General features: G+C 42.4%; 2 protein-coding genes across 7 annotated transcripts in view; one reads left to right on the forward strand and one right to left on the reverse strand.

Moving 5' to 3' along the window:
* LOC145939075 (growth factor receptor-bound protein 14) overlaps positions 1-20782 on the reverse strand; it is a 245366-nt gene that overhangs the window by 222049 nt on the left and 2535 nt on the right. The window contains exon 1 of one of the 3 annotated variants that reach the window (XM_083043149.1): positions 11539-11554. The exons of the other annotated variants lie outside the window; for them this stretch is intronic. The gene's annotated coding sequence lies outside the window, so the exon portion shown is untranslated. Of the gene's footprint in view, positions 1-11538; positions 11555-20782 lie in introns of those variants that run through there. 3 annotated transcript variants of the gene reach the window in all.
* LOC145939074 (protein-lysine N-methyltransferase SMYD4) overlaps positions 1-20782 on the forward strand; it is a 153350-nt gene that overhangs the window by 39456 nt on the left and 93112 nt on the right. The gene's annotated exons all lie outside the window — the stretch shown is intronic.

Raw genomic sequence — 20782 nt, forward strand, 5'->3', positions numbered from 1 at the left:
TTTATATTTATATTAAAATGCGCATAAAATTCATGAGATAAACGTAGCGAGCGTAATATATATACCTATATAACATTAAACGTCGAATTCTATCAAGGCACATTACAAAATGGCTCATCTTTCTCTCTCGATGTGGTAGCAATTCGCTGCTGTTCCGCGCCTGCGGGGATACCATAAATCCACCTGCACTCGGTTCGTCGAGTAATCGATTAGACGTCTCTTCGTTAATTCGTGCGGTGTCTTACGAAGCCATCGTCGTCGTCGTCGTCGTCGTCGTCGTTTTCGATTTTGTCGAAGAGCTGTCGATAGAGCCGGATAAAGTATCGCAGCGTCGAATATGCGATTGGGAGAAAGTGCAGGCTTAACCGAAAACAGAATGACTGTCAGAAAAACTGGCTTTGGATTTACGCCAGTCCAATCCCGCGCAGATATATAGATATATCTTATCGAAGCTCGCTCAGAGATTTGCATAGTAACGCGAAAATCGTCGAGAGCTCTATAAGGCAGCACGCGAGCGATGAAACGTTTCGCTTTCCGAAATTTTAGGACCCTCGCCTTACAGAGGACAAGGTGCGCGCGTCGCCGTTAATTCCAGAAAGTACTCGATCCACAAAATTTACTTCTTATCGTCTAATTCTCACCGTCTACTTTACGAGCACCGATATAAACCGGAGGGCGCGAAGATGGCAGAGCGATTCTATTCAGATAGAGTCGACCACGACAAGCGGTTTCCGTGCTTCTCAATGTTTCTGTGAATCCCCGCATTTTATAAACCCGATGTGTAGAAAGAGAAAGAAAAAGGACGAGAGAGCGAGCGGCAAAATTGGCGGGGAAAGGAAGACGAGAGACGTGCCATACGAGAACCCCGAAGACGAGCCCGGCAAAAGCCCTCAAAGAGCTTCTCAGTCCGCGATGGACCTCCATTATACGCGCGCGCACGTATATTAAATAATATCCTTTTTCGTTGATTTCTCAGCTTTTCCCCTCGACCGTCGTTCGCTCGCTCTCGCACATTTATATATATATAAAACACAGTCGTATTACTGTCGCTTTTTTTAGGGGAAGGATTTGTCCGTTTCTGGCCGCTAATGGCACGTCTCCGTGGAAACTCGTCTCGCGTCTCAATCGCGATCGCTTTCAAAGCTCGAGGACTAGAAATCGATTGAAAGATACGAATTGCTCCCGCGTTTCATCTCTGCCTCTAGTATCGAGTATGCGCGAGCAGACACTCCTTAGTATACTTTATACGTTACATCGGTATTGCGCTGTTGTTTCATCGCGCAACGGGGCTTACCGGGATTCTTCGCGACGTTGCGCGAAAAAAGTTTCGCTGCCCTTGTTATATCCCGCGCGACCGGAACAATCCCTGTTGTCGAAAGGCGTTATCCTTCGTCGAGTCTTTGCGCGTGATCGGAAAGCGAAAGAGACGCTTCGCCCGTTGACTTTAATCTGTATTATACTTGCGATGATTGCCGACGTTGAGGAACGAGATCCAACATCCAACCCCGATCGCGATATATCTCGGATAACGAATTCCTTTGATTACTTTGCCATTTTTAATGTAAAATTCATGTAGGAAGAGAAATCTTATTTCTCTCTAGATTAATTGTCTTATTAGATAAAATAACAAATCGCCGTCTCTGGATTTTTAAGAGCACATGATAAAACCGCGAACTAATTTTTTAAAATATTTTGTACTTTAATCTTTATTTTAATTATTATCACTCCACTTGTTTCAATTATTTCGATCAAATTTGATTCTATTTTATTTCATACTTTGAACTTTTTTTTTTACATTATTTTATAAAAATAGAAGGTGATCAAATCTCGATTGAAATGAGATCAAACTGGTACACGGAACTGAATCGAGAGAACCGCGAATATGTGTATGTATCAACCTGATCCCATCCCTAACGACGACGAGAGCCCCCAATCGAGCGTCCAGACGAAATTCGCGCGCGCGTTCGTGACCGTCCGATACATAGAAAACCGTAAGCTCTCCCATTCGGTCAACGACCGTCATTTCGATGTGCGGCCGCACCAAAACCTCGGGGGCGGATATCGTCGACGACAGCCTGTAATCAACAAGAACGCCGACAACAACGTTGCACCACGATGTGACGCACGCGCGTGGACATCGCCTGACACGAGCCAAATTAATTGCGAGCGCGAGGTGGGATCAATTAATGCGCCAGGGACATCGAGCAATCATGGCCGAAAGAATCCTCACGAGGATAAAAGGATAGAGAAGACTTTTGACAAAGTATTCGCCTTGCCATACGTGTCCTTTGCGCGTTCGATTTTGATTAAAGAGCGAAAACTGTCGAATCCGCGCGAAAACAATACATTGATAAAGGATTGATAAAATACATAATCGACCACGCAAGGAAATAAACGACACCGTCTCTTCGAAATTTACTTATCTGTGCGATTAAAAAATCGAGATTGTGCTCGATGCGGCTATAATTTTTGACTAATCAAAAATACAAAAAAATTGCACATTTATTAACATTTCGAGATATTAAATTGTCGAATCGATGGCGAATCTTTGTGAAGAAAGGTCCTTTTTTTCCCCACTCGCCGCAGAGCGGTGAATATCTTTGCTGACGCGCGGAATCTCATATTTCATCGAAATCAGCCGGGTTGACAGCCCGGGCGAATGTGATTTCTCGCGCGTTATCGACACGGATACCGTGGAGAATCCGCGTACGAGAATGAACGGCGACATTCCGACACGCGTGTGATTCAGACGAACGACGTTATACACGACGAGAGAGAGAGAGAGAGAAAGCGTTACATGCCAGGCGTATTTAATCGAAGAGAGAGAAAGGGGGGCGGCTGCCGGTATCAATTAATTCCTCGGCTCGTCATTTCGATACCAGCGTGAGATGAGCACGTTGTCGTACGCGCGTGACGGAAGTAACGTGATGGGACGGAACTGGAAGAGAGGAGAGGAGAGGAAGGAAAGGGACGGGGGAGAGGTGTAAAGTTTTGACTTCCTCTTGGCACCATACCAGGTCGTTTGTCTCGAAAATGTTCTCGATTCTTTGAAAAATTGCCGGGTATAACGAACAACGCGTAAACACGTCGATGATACTCTGTATATTCGGTTGACCCAATCCCAGCGGCATCAAAAACCGGAATACGAACGGATTAACTCCCTCCCCATCCGTCCCGTAATAACATAATCGCGAAATAGAATTAACGTGGCATATAGATTGTTCGGTATATTTATTTCATCTCTGAATTGTTACAAAATAACACTTTTTTCCTCCTTTTCTAAAAATATTTACGAGACTTGGAAATATTTTCTTCGCGATAAATTCAGCTCGAAATAATCGGTGCTTCAAACTTGCTTCCCTTCGCGTAAAAGTCATCCATATAATTATTGATCCAATCCACTCTATGGTGGATAGCAAAACGTGGCTCTGTCGCATGTTTTGAAGCGTCGAAAAATATCAAAAATTACGTGGAAAAATACAAGTGCAATGTTGCGAGAGCGTCACTCTAGCCATAGAAACAAATAACGTGGAAATCCATGGTAATTGTTTTAACGGGAGAGAAAGGACGCCAGAGAGAGAGAGAGAGACAGAGGACTATTAGATTCGGTATGCTCGATGAAAGTTTCGAAACGGTTACGCGAAGAGCAAAGGAAACTGAGAAACTGCATTAAATCAGTCGTTCGAGGCAGCTTCGCCGATCAGCCTCGTTAATTCCATCTTCCCCGGAACAGCTTGTGTAACCCTCTTCCTCCTCCTCCCCTAGCTATTGCAAGGGTAGGTCTCGCGAGACATTCAGAGAGAGATGATGGCTGCTAATAATTACCGCGTTTGCCCGCTTCAAATTTCTCGTATCAAGGATTAATTCGCGACAGAGTAATCCCGTGTATATATATACGTTCGCGACCGTCTTTCGACTTGGCAGAGCCAAAAATTTCGCAGTTTGCGTTAATTACCATCTCGCGCGTGTTCGTGTAGCTTTCCTTCCTCCCGCCCTCTCTCTCGGTTTGTTTAATGTCACTGCCCGCTGAAATTACTTTCCCGGGGTGCGCACTAACCAGGATATTAAATCATCCGGAAAACTTTACAGACTACGCTCAATCGATCTTGTTTACGCTGCGTGTTGCGGTCGCGAGAACGACGCAGATAAATCTGCGAGAGGAGGGAGAGAAGGATCGGAGGGAACATCGACAGATTTATTTACGCACGTTTAGGTTCGAACGATAGAATTAGAAGTCTTTGCGGAAAAACGTGCCGTCGCGAGGATTCTCAATTTGCTCGATCGAAAACGCGCGCCTGTTTCATTAAAAAAAAATCGTACATAATTCATCCGTCGACGATAGTACGATTTTTTTTATTGAAGAGTATCGATGAAAATTGAGAGTAGTGGAGCAGCGAAAAGGATGTGACGAGAGAATGCATCGACGTTTCTAATGACATCTTAAAGGAAGGATAGACGATCGACTGATGGCTCTCGGATCTCCTCGTCGCGTTTCGCATCCGCAAATTAATATCGACCGGGGCGTAAAATAGGGGCGTCAGCTCGGGGAAAACTGCGGAAAAACCGGCTCTCTCTCCCTCGAGAAAGGGGTTTATCAATCGCATCGCGCTAAGCTAACCGTCATGCCGTTCCGCCTCTTTCTTCGCATACTTCTGAGCTATTTCCACGCAGCCGCGCGTGTTACGTAACTCGACTTGAGAGAAGAATTTTCGCTCACGTCACGCTCGCGCATCCCCTTCCCATCCTGTCATTCTCGCCGCGTTATTTACATTGAATTTCTTATCTTTCGCTCGCGCCTATGCACGTATGTACTTATGTTCGCGGATTACGGTAACGATGCAACATTCAGAGCAGCGGTGCTGAATGCTGCACATAGCCTTGAATCTCTCGAGCTTATCTATACACTTTGCGCGAGAGACGTTCTGTTTATTAAAATTTACATATATATTTCCTACTTATCTAACTAGACGGTTAAAGAGAAAATCCTAAAGAGAGTTAACGTCGAGAAAAATTGAGCCTTTTCTCGATAAAGCCTATGCAATCTAGGAACAAGGAAGGAGAGAAATTAAAGGAATTTTACGCGTCGTTGATAAATCTATAATAAAGGTATAAAATTTAATTCTCTGAGGATAGAGGATTAATTAATTCGCAATTGACGCGAGATATTCCTCTTACGCGCCAACGATTCGGCAGGTGAGAAAATTTGAGAACCGCTGAGGAATAGGTATATAGCGAGCTTCGCTCGCTCCATCGACTCGCGGGAAACGTCTGCCGGGAAACGAAGGTACCGGGAAAGGTACATATCTTAAATCTTCGAAGCTCCGCGACGCTTGTTAACGCGCTACAATACCTTTTCGCATAATTGCCCGTCGCCCGCCTCAAATATTTGTCGGTCTCGCCTCCAAGAAAGACAGATTCGCGCTTAAAATATTGCGTGTCTACACGATAATTGACGTAATCGCGAGCAGCACCCCGGTAACGATCCGTTATGACTAAACGTTACTGGGAAATAACATCGAGAGAGAGAGAGAAAGAATGTCCGGATGACAAGCCTCTGCCGGGTACAGCAGCACCAGATGCAAGTGCAACTCTGTTTCTCTTTCTCTCTCTCGATCAATTCGAGTGCACGCGGCTGCATAATACATACGATTCTCAAGTGCAGGTTGCATCCAGGGATTCATTAAATTCCCTCGACAGTCCTAAACGGTGAAACAACGTTTTCGCTTAATTCTCTCGTATACCCCTGCCGCGGTTATCCCTTATTTCTTCCACGACGATTTCTCCGACGCCGTATCGTTTGTATCGTTCCGATTTTGATAGATAAATTTCAAAACGCGCCGATACATCTTTCTCCGTTCCTCTATCTCTCGATCATTTTTTTTTTACAAAAAAAAAAAATAAAGTACTCGCGCGTTCGATCACTTTACTTCTTCCATCGACGTTCAAGGAGCTCGCATAATTCATGCGGCCGGATAGTAGTACGTGTTCCATTAAAAACTAAAGTAAGTTACATTGGTGTTCTCGGGGGAATGATAGATTTCCTCGACGGAGACCACGATTGCACCCCTTCGTCATTTTTCAACCAGACGTTTTCGACTTTCCTTTTGCCTCTCCTTTTCGCCATAACGTGTGTAAAGTGAATGTTTAGTACCGAAAGGAGTTGTGAAAGTGATTCCTCTTTTTTTTCCGCTTTATTATATATGTATATATAACATATTTTTATTTTAAATAAATCCGTTAAAGGGTAAGATAGGCTTTATTTACGAGCGTTAATAGGTGAATATGTATTTAAATTTTAATTATACAATGTACATGAAAGATAGTTGATATAATATGTACATTATAATTAACAATAACGTCGATACGTTTCGACACTCACTTGTGTCTTCTCAATCGTAAGTTTAATTAATGTGAAACAATTATTCTACATTATATTTAGTAATTAACAGTTGCAGTCGAAAATTAAGACATCTTAAAGGTTAGTTGTTGTAGTCGGAATTTCTTTAGTCAATCTATATTAAAATGAGTGGAATGTGTGAGTTACAATGATATGTATATATTTTTTAATGATACGCAATAACACTTACATATTATCATATTTTGCTCGTGGAACTTGTTGTTCTTTTCCATGATGTTTTACATATGTAGAGAAACTCTCTGTTGCTATTTCTTTTATTTATTATTCTCTTAGAGTGAATGTTTTTTACATGTTGTTTATTTTGTCGAGTAACGGAAAGTATGTCTTATCTAATAGATCTGTATCCTCCATAAGGTTAAGACCATTTTTTTGTTGTTTGATATGAATAGTTTCAAATATTAATCGTTTGTAATAATTGTTTTCATGATCTAAAATTTGAACGTTGTCCCACCTCATAGAATGATCCATATCTATTCTATGCTGTGAAACAACCGACAAATTTGTTTGATATATATCTATAATGTAGAATAATTGTTTCACATTAATTAAACTTACGATTGAGAAGACACAAGTGTCGAAACGTATCGACGTTATATTGTTAATTATAATGTACATATTATATCAACTATCTTTGTATATTGTATAATTAAAATTTACATATTCACCTATTAACGCTCGTAAATAAAGCCTATCTTAACGGATTTATCTAATAACGACGAGCTATATAAAATATTATATATTTATTTTATTTTAAAATTTAATTAGCAAATTAACGCTTTAATCAGCTGATTTCTGTCAAAAAATATTAATAAAGCGTTAATTTGCTAATTAAATTTTAAAATAATAATATATTATAAAATGTAAAATAGTAATGTGTTGTAAATTATATGTTATAATGCCTTATCTGCGATTAATATTTTTTGAAAGAAATCAGCTGATAATTGTCAAAAATATTAATCAAATATTAATCAAGTTTAAAGAATTATGACATATTATTTGAAACATGTTATTATTTTAATTTTTATAACATATTCTTATTTTAAAAATTAATTAGCAAATTAACGTTTTAATCAGCTGATTTCTGTCAAAAATATTAATAAAGCGTTAATTAACTAATAAAATTTTAAAATAAAAATATGTTACAAAAATTAAAATAATATGTTATAATTCCTTAAAATCGATTAATATTTTTGACAGTTATCAGCTGATTTCTATCAAAAATATTAATTGCAGATAAGGTATTTTTATAGCGTATTTATTTTTATACATATACATATTCACATTTATTATTATCGATATATTAAATCAACATATTTAATCATCGTGCGATTATTATGCTTCGTCGATCAGTAAATAATTACTAATTACCATTATATATATGTATAAGCGAAACAAATCATGTAACACGAACATCTGATATTTTATTCAATATTGTCCACACTCGCTTTTGGCAATTAAAGCAAGAAGATAAAATCGTTGTACATCTGCTTTTGGAATTAACTCGACATAAAAATACGCAATGTATACACACAAAAACGTCGTACATAAACTCGCACCTTCCCTTCCATCAGTTTCGAGTATCATATATTTTATTTCAATAAAGTAAAGAAAGTATATGTGTGTATATATGTATATACAGACACTGCGAAGCGTTCACTAGGAAGAAAAAACACCGCGACTCGGTAGACGATTTCCGGTATTAGAGGAGGGGGAGGGGGGAGACGCGAGCTCGCGCCGCCGGCGACCGTCACGAGTAGTTGAATTTCGGACGTGTCGAGTGAAGTATCGCGCGATCGGCGTGACCTTCGTAGAAGTTAAGTGCCTCGCGATCGATATTTAACCGGTGCGTGAATCGCGGTTAGCTTTGCCGAGTGTCTGCGAAGAAGGTCTTCACCTTTGGTCAAGTTTGCGTGCGAATCCTCCGTACATCTGTGCATTAGCTAGTCGTCGAGCGATAATCGTTGCTTACCATTACGGTGAATTAAGATGGCGCCTTTTACGCGTCCGTGTTCGTCGTCGCAGTATCGTCGTGTTTGTACACGAATTTCGAGGGTCGAGAAAAAGTATCGAGTGAAAGAACATCATCTGTGTGCTAATAAGTGTCGCGAATTATAGAATGTGATGCAACGAATGGATTGCTGCGCATAAATGTTGTCGAAAGTGCCGAATGAAAGTATCGGGCGATTATATTATTGCGGTTATGTGCGCGAGCATAAACGTTGCAAATATACATATATCGATATATCGATATATCGATATTCGATCGAAAATACATTGCCGCGCGTAAAGTGAATATCGAAAGAAAGTATAAACATCGCAAATGTGTTTTTTTTTTTTTTTTTTTAGTGCGATCGATAATTGCTCCGGATAAAAACTGAATGGATTGGATAATAAGGAGAAAACGGCAAGACAACGCGACTCCGGTGAGTCTATATATTTATATTTTTTATACACATATATTAAGGATATGTGCTTGACGTTATTTTCACGTCGAAGCGCAAGATTCTTCGCCCTAGTCCATTAAACGAAGCGAAAAAGCTTCGAAGCGAATATGGCATGAAACGAAATGCATCCTGAGATGCACTGAAAAATTTTTATTAGCGATATATAAAAATTTTATAAATATGCATGAAAAATGAAATGTATTTTTTACATATGCATATTTTTGCACAATTTATATCTCGCGTTATTTATATGATAATGATTAACCTGTAAATAACTACTGATGCATATCTCGCGTTTTATATCGTGAAAATGTTTTGTACTGCAAAAAAGGTACACAGAATTTTTATTTTTGCACATCTGAAATGCAGATTTTAAAAAATTACAATTATTATATCGAACGCCTTAATATATATAAGTATAATTGTCAATATTTTCTTAACCTGCTATGCAGTGCTAAAAATATGCTTAAAATTCAATTGTCTACCCCGCGAAATTTCTAATTATTAAACGCTCCCCGGCGATATTCTCTTGGTAAATTCCACGAAAGGGCGCGAGGGTACTCTCTAACGTTTACGACTCGCCGGAAACTCGGATACCATTTGGCATTATTGTTAAGCATTAAGGAGTCGTTCAACGTATACGGCGCTTGGATAAGGCTCTAATTAAGTCGATTCGGCGGGGATACGTCGTCGCCGACAATCTGCTAAATTCCTCTCTCTCTCCCTATCTTTCTCTTCCTCCTCCAGTACTGTATATTCTAGTGTACTCCGCGAACTCGTTGACCGTTCAACTCGAGGTCGTAATCGCACGCGACAAGTATAATTGCGAAATGGGAGCCGTTATTTTTAATTATTACGAAATAACACTTATTATTATCGTTCTGTATCTATCGAACCGCCTTCTCTCCTCGCGAGACGATAGCGGATCCGCGTGAATTTTCAGTCCGCGATACCGAAATCACGTTTACGCCAGAGTGTACTTTACATTCCGAGCGGGTTAAGCTTCGATCTACATCTCAAAGGTTTTTACGCGGCAAAGCGAGATAGGACCGGGCGAAAGTTTCTTGCGGCGGGACGAAGACGTGAGTAAGGAGGAGAGAATAAGGGACGCAAGAAAATGCTGAAAGGCGGAAAGAGCGGCAAGGTGTATTCAAAGGTCGTTAGGAAGTGGGGCTCGGTAAGCGGAGCTTCGTGTTTTCGCAGGCGATGGAAGAATATCGCGAGGTTTCCACGTCGAATCGGTGAAACGGCATACGCAATGAGGATTACCGTTTTTACCGGGAAAAAAAAAGAGAGAGGGAAGAAAAAAGGAGAAAAAAAATACAGCGAATACAGGATGTACGGACGCGCGTCTATATGGTAGTCACATCCGTGCGGAAGAATTAAGCCCGGTTTAACATCCGAAGTCGATCGCTCGTGCATTCGGTACGTACTGTTCCGATCGAGGATTAAGTCGCGCGAGATTATCCGACTGAAAACTTTACGGGGACATACGCGGTGCTCCGAAAATTCGCGCCCATGTTCCGCGTAATGAGGTCTCCTTTAGCTAATCCGGCGTTCGAGTTGTGCCGTTAACGTAAAATCGTGGATGGAACGTTACCGCTTTTTTTTTTTTCGACAATGATAGAGATTTCTGCGAAAGAAAAATTGTCTATAAATCTATGATAAGAGTATTATCTTCTTTTACACTTTTTGCGAACCAGTCTGTACGCGGACAAAAATTTTCAGGAAATGCAATCGAAAACATGAGAATGTATTATAATAATTTGGATATTTGTTTTAATATTTGATATATTATAATCGATTGAATTTTCGAGTTCATTTCTTAGATAAATAAGAAAGAAAAGAGAAAGAGTAAAGCAAAATATAAAATTGTAACAAGTAAGATACTAACAATAAGTAATACTTTTCGAACAAGAGTTTAATTTTTTTAACACAATTATCGATCGTGAAAATCACAGAAACAGGGAACTCGGGAGATCTAGAAGCACCGCAAAAATATCTACAAAGTATTGCGCGAGATTTTTAATTCCCGGACAATGTCTCAGGAAAGAGTCCGCGTTCAAAAATATAACAGTGCAATTAAGATACAAGTAGTAAAGCGGAAAAATATTATATGCATACACAGAGAAAATTTTCTCTTAGAATTTACCTTGAAAATCATGGTAATCGTGAGACAATACGGTACGGAAAGATTTTTATGAGAATTTCTCTGATTAATATTTATCTATGCAATTTAGTAAAATTAATCAAACATGTTTTATATTTTATTGTGATATTATTTTTCTTGTAATAAATATTAATCAGAGAAATTGTCATAAAATTCTTTCCATATTGTCCCACGATTACCATGATTTTCAAGGTAAAATTTAAGAGAAAATTCTCTCCGTGTATTGCAACATTTATGATAGTTATTTTCTCCGTGCGAAATGATAATGTTTGATGCAATTATATCGGTGCAATTTTTTAGACACACAATTTAAATCTTGAATCCCACTTTGAGCGAACAAGAACGGATAAATACATGCGAATCGCCGCTGTGTGCGTTATCTCTCGCGATCAAAATGTGTAAAAAAAAAAGAAAAACGATAAAAACGAGAGGGAAAGAAACACCAAACACATACATAGATACGAGACGTTGAATTATTCGTTGACGGTGACGCGCGAGGTACATACCTGAACAGCCTCTTCCCGCGGAGTAAGTACACCCAGAGATGGGACCCAACGTGAGAGGCGCCGGAAATCGCGGTCTGCGCGGGATAAAATCGTAATGAGCATTCGCTTCGGTATGTCGTCCGTCCTGCCGGGTGACGTTTACGACACCCTCCGCTTTTTCGCCTCTCGAACGTGTCAGTTAAGCATTCAAATGCGCAGCGTCGTTAAGCATTCAGCTCCCCCAGCCCAGCAGCCGGGACGACGGGATGCATCCCCAGTCGGGTGCATTATACATTCGCCGCGCCCTCGAGAGCCGCCTCGCTCTCGTTTGAGCGGTAATAATAATTACGCATCGCCGACACCGATGATGTATCATTAATACGAGCGACGCGCGATCGCAAGAATTTTCCCGAATAATCCCATAACTCGGGGAATCGTTTTAATTAATATTGGAACAGGATCTCAGATTATATGACGATTCATTATGAAAGAGAGGGAGAAGATTCCGTATTCTTAATAACGAATGAATAAATTAACATTTTTATTCGCGCGCCAACAATTAAACGAAATGTCGCGGGCCGATAATCGCGCCTCTCTCGTACCGGATATTCCTCGACGAAAGGCGAGTATATATATATCGGCGCACTTCCGGCGTTTTAGCTAGATGCTAACGAAATCCACTCGGACGCAGCTGCGTCTCGTTTTGCCGGTCAAAATGAAAATTCCTCCTCCTTTCTCTCGCTCTCTCTCTCTCTCTCTCTCGCGGTAGCGCCGCTGACGTTTATGAATAGCATTTAAATGTCATTACCATTTCGGATATATCCCTGCCCAGCGATGTAGCCGGGCGGCCGGCGGCTCGTTTCTCTCCGCGCGTTACACCTTGTTTCGAATCAAGTCTCGCTCTTGCCCGGGGAGAGAACTATTGAAATCGCGGTGCAGCTGCTTTACTGTAAATCGCCGTTCCATCCTCCGCGCGCGTCAATCTCGACGCGAACTGACGCGCTCGGCTCGATGTACATATATCCCGCCTCAATATTGAATAAATGGAAACGCATTTCGAGGGATTGCGAGCGTTCTCGCGCGAGCTGCGCCGGCTTGTTTATCTGGGACGCGAACTGGATACCGGGTCGTGTGAATAGGGTCGAGTTAATGCTCTCATTGTTATTGTTGTTGTTTAGAGACTGTTTTCAAAATATTTTATGAACAGATATACACATAGCTTAGCACAATTAAAATTCAATTTTTTCTCTTAAGTTGTAATCTTTTATATCTCTACAGATTCTATATACGATATTCACTTCAATAGCGCGTAAATGATGTTTATTCTCTAATAAATGAGATGCCGCGATGAATATTACGAATAAAAATTACTTCGTTACGCTCATCGTTTATTTCGCAGAAAAAGATTCAACGACGTCCTTGATTTACGTGCCGCAAGAATGTAAAAATCGCGAACCATTCCGTCATACGTGAGCATCTCGCGTCGCGACACGAGAAAATGAAGACATTGCGGAAAATTATCGTCGCTTTCCCGTTGCGCGATAAAGGACGACGTGTTTCCACCGTCTCTTGCCCTCTCGCGTGCATTAAGATCTCCCGATTCCCGCGCATTATCGTAAATCCCGGCGTCTCGCCGGAGCGCATCGCTTTAAAGAATCGTCGGCATTTGTCGTGGCATCGGAGAACCCTGGCCAAAATTGGAACGCGCCCGGATAAGGTCGAGACTCTCCTCCCATTCTTCTCTGTCATCCGCCGCCCGCGGATTTGGTACTCCGTTAAGGCGGTGCAAAACGAACGAGAAGTGGTCTCATTGAAACGAGGAGGAAAACTGTAGAAAGTGAAATTAATAGGTTCCCCGACGCGGATTTCAGCCAAACCCTCGGTGCTCTTTTGAGATTCGCCGAACGATAACTTTGCGATATCGCGTTTTCCGAGGGAAAAAGGTCGCCTCCGAGCGGTTGCGTTTGTTTCCGGCCGTTATCGAGATAATCTTCGTGCGCGATACTGAAGGCGATAAAAAAAGAAAGGGTGAGAAAAAGACAGAGAATATCGTATCGCGATGCAACAGTCGCTAACCGACGACATAGTGATGACAACCCGTACATTGGCTCCCGTTCCGAGTCGCGCGGCTTTATTTTATTTATTTATTTATTTTTTTTTTTTCACCATTACTTTGTAACCCGAGAATGCACTGTGAATAGACGTCACAGAGATAGAATACGCGAAGGCCCTCGTCCGAGAGATCGACGCCGGGGTATCCGCAGGTAAAACGTGCTCTCCGCGACGCAGAAAAATAATATAATAGTAACGTCGGCTCGTATAAATATCCTATTATCCGTTATCCGCGCGCGCGAAGCACGGCGCGTGATTTTTCATTTTAATCTTGAACGATGGACGCGCGGATCCCTCAGCGCGCCGCCGCCGTCGATGGAAACGAATAATGAGAAGATTTACGAGCTACACGCGGAGAAAAGGAGAAGAAAAGAAGCCGGGGCGCCCCGGCATTAGCGTCCGGGAAATTTTTCGAATTATCGCCCCTTTGCTCCCTTGACATTTACCCTTCGACAGAGAGACGGGGATAGATAACGACGCGAGCGCGCGTCGCAGAATAAACGGGGGCCCGAAGCGTTTTTAAGCTCCTTTCGCGCGACGCGGGTTCTTTTTTTTTCCTTCAAACTACCGCGCGTTTCGGGGGACGAAATGCACGCAAATTCTCGCCGAGGAAACCGAGGAGCATGTGTTGTGCGGTGGCGAGCCGTCGGCAAGCGGCAACGCAGATTTACGGGAAGAAAATCGCACGAAATGGAGCGCGAATAAATCCAACCGTTCTCGCACTCTCCCGGTGAAAAGCATCAAGAGAGAGAGAGAGAGAGAGAACGGGCGTGGGAAGGCGAAATCTCGTAAACCCGAGCTTTTGGGCAATCCTGCGCGCGTATATAGTGTATATGCGCCATATACGATGCACACGAGGCTACAAACCATGCTGTTTCTCGCCCGGAGGCAGACATTACGGCATTCATCATCGCGTCGCGGTGAAAATCGACCCTGCTCCCCATCTCTCTTCTTTGTGTGCCGCCACTCGACGAAGCAAAGAGCGCAGGGGATGACGAGCGAAGAAAGGAGAGTCGGATGGTGTCGGGGCGCGAGAATAAAAATTCGCACAAAAATGACATTTCGCGGTCGCGAAGAAATCGTCATCGTGGGAAAAAAAAATGGACGAGCGAATAAATATCGTTACCGATGCTATTGAGGCGGGAGAGACAATTTCTGCGAAGCTTTAGCGGAAAGGGTAGATTTCACACCCTATGTGTTATTCAATCCGTCGCGCGACACGGCTTTCAGCTTTTGTTTCATTAACCTCCGTTTCGCGTCGCGAGTTCTCTCGCGATTCGACATGGCGATGCTGCTGCCATTTCGAAAAAAAAAATCTCAATATTATACATTTATCCTTTCTCCGTTCGTGGGGGAGGAGGAAGGGGTTTCGTCGCAGAAATGTAAATTATTAAAGCGCAACGTCGCCGAATATTCTCACGCGAATTTTCCGGTGCATGTTTCGGTCGGCGGAGCCGACGTACACATACGGCCAATAAAAAATTATATAAAACCACTGGCAACGTGAAACGAGGAACCCGAGAGGATAACACACTTTATGCCGAGAACACAGCCCGAATAACATTAGCGCAACCAAGGGTGGCGGGAGACGAGACGGGGGAGGGATAGAACAAGCGACGAGAGAGAGAGAGAGAGAGGAAATAGCGATGTCCTAGCCGTATCAGAAACTACCCCATCGCGAAACCTCGACGAAGAAACTTTCGAGTGTACCTCTGACGAGAGAGGGTGGAAGAGGGGAAGCGATCATGCGGTGAGAGACACAATGCGATCGATCGGACGACTTCTAGCGAGTTACTTCAGTTTACAGTTTTTCCCGCTTTTTTTCGCGTTATTCCAACGTCGTTCGTGGTTCGGGGGTGAAAAGGCAGGAGGGAAAATGCGCTCGTCACGTAGCGGCGGAAACTTTCGTCATTCGTGACGGCGCCAGCGAAGGTCGAGTTTTCGCAGCGCGAAGAATGTCCGGGGGTGGGTTGACTCTCTCCCTCTCTCTCTCCCTTCGAACGCGCTAACACACGTCCGTCCATCGTACCGGATGTTTCCGGAGTTAGGGGAATGTGGGAGAGATACGTGCTTTTTTATTTTCCCCCCTCATCGTCGGATATAATGTATGACGGTTACTTAAATCGAAGTGATAATTTTAATGCTTAATTTTTTAAGTCACACGTTAACGCATTCGACTTTTGATATTTAATTTTCTTTTTCTGTACGGGCAAATATTTTTTTGTTTGCCATCTGTTTCCTTCTTTCTAGATGATTTAATTAACGGCAGGCATTTAATTAACGAACATTGTGGAAAAGGTGCGCTTTCACAGATAAGTTATTTGTGTTGAATAAACTGTACAAACACTCGCAGCGTTTCATTAATTATATCTTTTATCCGCTACAATGAAATATATATATTTATTCGAGATGCTTGCGTTAAACGCGTTAAAGTTTAACGCCAATCAATACGGAGTTAGTAATAAAACTATACCGTTTAATGAAATAGCGGACTTTAAACTTTAAACTTTAGTTTGACAAAGACGTGGATATTTCACCTCTCCTCACCGTTTTCCGGACACTTCTCTCCGATTATCTCTATAATGCTGGAAAAGCTTCATTTGTCGTATCGCGTCGTTCAATTTTAAGTCTGTGTTCTAACTTGAACCAACTAAATTTCCGCTCTATGCGCGCGTATCGAGGATTCATATCTTACACCGACGCGTCTCACTGGTCTCGGCTTCGCGTCATTAAGACGCATTTATTATTCCCTGTGCAACTGGAGAAGCGCGCGCGATGTAATGCGGGGTGGAAAGCAGAGGGTAGATGGGAGGGAAGAAGGGACGAACGCGCTCGGGAATGGATTATCGAAGAAGCGAGATTTCCAAACGAGATTTAGAGTGTCAGCAAGGGGCTGAAGGAACCGGGCTGCGCGCCTGGAAAAGCTTCAACTCTTCCCCGGTGAAAATGACGGCGAAGGTACAGCGAAAGACGCGACGGGGTCCTTTCAAGCCCGTCTGTCGCGTTTGCTCGCAGACCCCAGGCAGAAAACTTTTATCTGCCGGCGATGATTTATGTATGAGCCGCGCTAAATTGTTTTGTTAGCATCTCACGGAATTAGCATCGCTGAAGCGCTCGTTCTCTCAATTACGGAGCTCGAAACGAAGAAAATCTCGGCGTCTCATCGGGTCAATCTTGTCGGAAAGGACCCGCAAAACGATCATTAAACGTACCGGACGGGATTAGAACGATTTTGCGGCACGACGGTATTTTAGCGCGAGATTCGTAACCGAAATGGACCGTCCACGTGCTCTTAATACATGTCGTTATCGTTTCGTTGCAATGCGCGAAAGAGAGAAATTGAATTTTCGTCAAACGAACATTATAACTAATAATTAGAATATAATTCACGCGAATTTGTTTTGTCGAAAAAAAATTATTTGTCACGCGAAGCGACTTGAAAGAATTTTTCCTTCGTGTAAAATTTTCTTTCAATTTTAAATTATCGTAGATCTCTCTGGCAATTAACACGTTCATAAATTAATGGCTGGATACTCGTAGGTATTGTAATATGCATGTGCTAAATTTCTTTAATACGAAAAATCGCGACGGTCATTTTATTCGTAATCTGTCCTTCGCGAATTCGTGCGTCGCATCGCTAACGTTTTCATCAGGAATTATTCATCGCCAACGTTTCGCCGTTCAAATGGGTTAAATGAAACGCCGTTACGCGCGAGATGGAGAATGCCGAAGAGAGAGAAGAGAGCGAAATAAAATTTACAAACGAATTTGTATATGTACGTGTGAGTGCGAAACGCGTGCTTTGCTAAAGAGAAAACCGAGAAAAGCTTCAATGGCGAGGAAATAAGAGATTCTCGGGTGTCGTTCGAAATCCATCGAGATTATTGACAAAGAAGGAAAACTTTCGTGCCCGTGAAAGAGAAGACGAGCTTCGGCGCGCGATTATCCAGGGAAATCCCTACGATTTTCAGTTTTATCATGCTCTCCGCAAACCAGACCTTTTACTTCCGCGCCATTACGACAGTCAAGTTATGCCGCTTCTCGGGTCTTCCAAATTGATGAAAATAAAGTTGTCACGACGGGTATAGGCTACGAATGCTCCCCCGACATTCTCCAAGTTTGAAACTTGCAGAAACGTGACTCGATCTTTTCTCATAAAACCATATAAAAGATTCCAAATGTATAATAATCAATATAATTTGTATTAATATTATGCGGAATTCACATAAAATTCGAGACGCAAAGCGTGTGGCGTGATGTAAGCGTGTGCGTGACGTAATAATGCAGGATTATATGTATATCTAATTTTATGGACCGAGTATACAACAAGAGAGATGTCTCGTACTCCTATACCTGCTTCTCCGTTGGAAGGATAACTGGAAAACGTCGAGAAAGATCCGGGATAAATCTGGCAAATAAAATTACGCTTTATGTGCCGGTCGGTGATTCGCGAAACATCTTGAAAAATCACCGCGGATTCGAGAATGCGGGCCAAGAGAGAAAGAGCAAGACCGTAGGTATACTCGCTACCACCGTCGTACGGTCGAGGTCACCGCGATGTCGCCCAGATTATTGGCAACGCACCCCGGGCTCTAGGAAAGGAGGAGACGACGGATGAAAAGTTTTCATCGGCGCCGATAAGGTCGCCCAGCTGTGATCTGCCAAACGTCGGAAAGGGACGGCAGAGAAAGAGACGAGATGAGAACCAACGATTCCTGTAATTTAGAGTTCCGCCGTACTTTCGAGGGGCCGGGGCTACACTCCTCGCTGCACCTGAGTTCCGCCGCGCGCGAGCGCACGTCTAAGAAATCCATTAGGGGCCATTTATTTCCCACCGTTCCATGCCACTCCGACTGCGACAGCGAATCGAAGAGCGGCGGAAGTGAGAGGTGGGGCGGTGGGAGGAAAGGAAGAAAAAAAAAGAAGAAAAGAGAAAAAGGGAGCGAGAAAGATGGAGAGAGGTAGAGGTGGGAAGAGGGAATGTCGAAGGGGGTAAAATAAATGTACAAACGAGATTCCGAGAGTGCCTGCGTGTGCGCTTCGATGCTAGGGACGACCCTGAAGGAACGACGACGACGATGCGGCGGGCGCCGCGTTGATGGAAGAGTAAAGAATGCCCCGGGGTAGGTCGTGCGCGCCGGGAAACCCGCGCGAGGGTGATGACCGACGATGTCGTCGTCGTCGTCGTCGGGGTTAGGGATTCGGCAGACGAAGGGGAGCGAGAGCGATTACTCAAAACTGCTAGCTAGATAGACAACAAGACATTGCCGGCGTTGCTGCTCCAGCAGTCTTTTCCTCCCTCGCGAGCGTGTTTGCCCGCGACACTTTTAATTACGCGCTCGATGTCGTTTTTATGCGAATCGCGGCGCATTAAAAAACAGATTAAAGTAAGGATATTGGATGCTCGAAAAGTCGATGTAAAGATTCACGGTTTCAGTTTCGGAAACATTGAGATATCGAAATGACAAATGAAGCTTTTGCGAAATCACAGTTGAATAAGTGACTTGTAAGCAAAATATTTTTATTTAAATCGTTATTTTTATTTTTAATTTGTTCCCAACTATCTGCCCCTTGTTTGTTCTTTTGTTTTTTTTAACATGACGTGGTCACCGTTCGTTGTAAAATTATTTTATTGAAACGATAAAAGTTAAAAATAGGAAGATAAAGAGAGTTTATAAGGTCGCATGTATCAGTTAAGGATTAAATTTTTTCTCGATTTTGACAATGCTAATTTTGTAAACGCTCATAAATTAATAACGATATCGCGTATCATACTCGGCGGTTCATCTCCTTGACAGCTTCGAGAGTTCCTTGGTCTATTTTTCATCGTACGTACGTCTTGCTAAGAAAATTAAACCTGGCAGCGGAAAGAAATGTCGGGAGGTGCGAGATAAACGAGGCGCGCGCGCGGTGATATAATTCGGAGGGGTGAGATCTTCCTCGAACGAAATTCGTTGGACGGTGAAAATTCGAGAGGAAGGAACCTTCGATGACGGGAAAATGAGAAACGAGTGGCCATTATCACGCTGCGCATTGCGAATCCGACAGATTATTAGCACAAAGTTACTTGAGCGCACACGCAAAGCTCATTGAGAGTTCCATGGCGGAAACATCAGAAAACGCATTAATGCTTTCCGACAATCCTTTGTTGTATCCTTGATTATCCCCGTTATCTCGTATATTATCGAGATTTATAGTCTGTTACGCGTCGATTAATTGATTCGAAATAGTATAGCAACTATTGTATGTATCTAGAATTGAACTGAATTGAGGTATATGATAATTCTGATAGATACTAAGTATAATTTTATACATACACAACTTTTGATGATAAAATACATAAAAGCAAAGCAGGGCGATGCAAATGTAAAATATTCTAATGACTTCGAATCATGAATAAATCTCTGAGCGATATAAGTTTATCCGATTATACAGTAATATTACATGCATAAATTACATTCGATATAATATATATATAAAAACATTAAAAAACAGTTAACTCGACTTGTAGAATGAAACTTTGTTCACTTATTCCGTAGAATATATAAACTTGGTCGTTTCCTTGTAAAATCCCAGACCGACGAAAAAATTATCGTGGAAATCCTATCTCCCGTGGCGTGTTTGCACCGTCGAAAATTAATCTCGCACGAATTATGGCCCCTAATTTAACCGCGTCGTCTTCCATGACATGCGGTGCATTCCGTAGGCTCGGACGCCTTGCTCGTCCATTCGCGCCCAAGTCGCTAACGAGAGTCGCTTTCTCGTGGTGTATGAGTAATTTGGCAAATTAGTAGCCGAGGATCGATGAACAATTATTCGCGCCGTGTTTCGGGCGACGCGAAGGATCGGGCGTATAATAGCCACACCGGAAACCGTCCTCCATGGAATAAGTGCTTCCACCGTTCGGGCAGGCTTTTGTACCCGTAAAATCCCGGCAAAACCCTTCGTGTTCGAGAGAGAGAGGGAGAGGGATTCGCTGGACCGATATATATGCGCATCCGATAGGCCAAGTTTACGAATAACAGCGTTTGTCGCGTGTTTGAAAAACGATCCTTTTGAAAGCGAAACTGCAATCGAGATCATACGTTATTTTTTAGGCAATAAATCTTTTTTACGAAAAAGAATAATAATAAAATAAAGTTTATACATAAAG

The sequence above is a fragment of the Prenolepis imparis genome, unplaced genomic scaffold, assembly GCF_030444845.1.
Source record: "Prenolepis imparis isolate NDT839.2.m4 unplaced genomic scaffold, iyPreImpa1.0 SCAF_7, whole genome shotgun sequence".
NCBI lineage: Eukaryota > Metazoa > Arthropoda > Insecta > Hymenoptera > Formicidae > Prenolepis > Prenolepis imparis.